The following is a 292-nucleotide window of genomic DNA, read 5'->3' on the forward strand; positions in this document are numbered from 1 at the left end:
GATCCTGTAGTGGCTGCAAATCATAAAATCTTTAGTGAGTTCATCGTGATGGCCAAGGTTCCTCAACCTGTTGATTCAGCACTGAACAGGACTGGCTACATGCGACAGGCATCTACTGTCTGACCGCCTGAAGCAGAGCACTCAATTTGATTATACATCTATCCATGGAAATTAAGAGGCTCTGTACATGTGCTGACTGCTCCAGCTGACGTGGAGTCATGCCATCAATGCAAATGGTCTTTGAACACAAAACCTGGAAATCATTTTTTCCCAAAACATAGCCCCACCCCAA

Source organism: Pleuronectes platessa, chromosome 17 (assembly GCF_947347685.1).
Source record: "Pleuronectes platessa chromosome 17, fPlePla1.1, whole genome shotgun sequence".
NCBI classification, from domain to species: Eukaryota; Metazoa; Chordata; class Actinopteri; order Pleuronectiformes; family Pleuronectidae; genus Pleuronectes; species Pleuronectes platessa.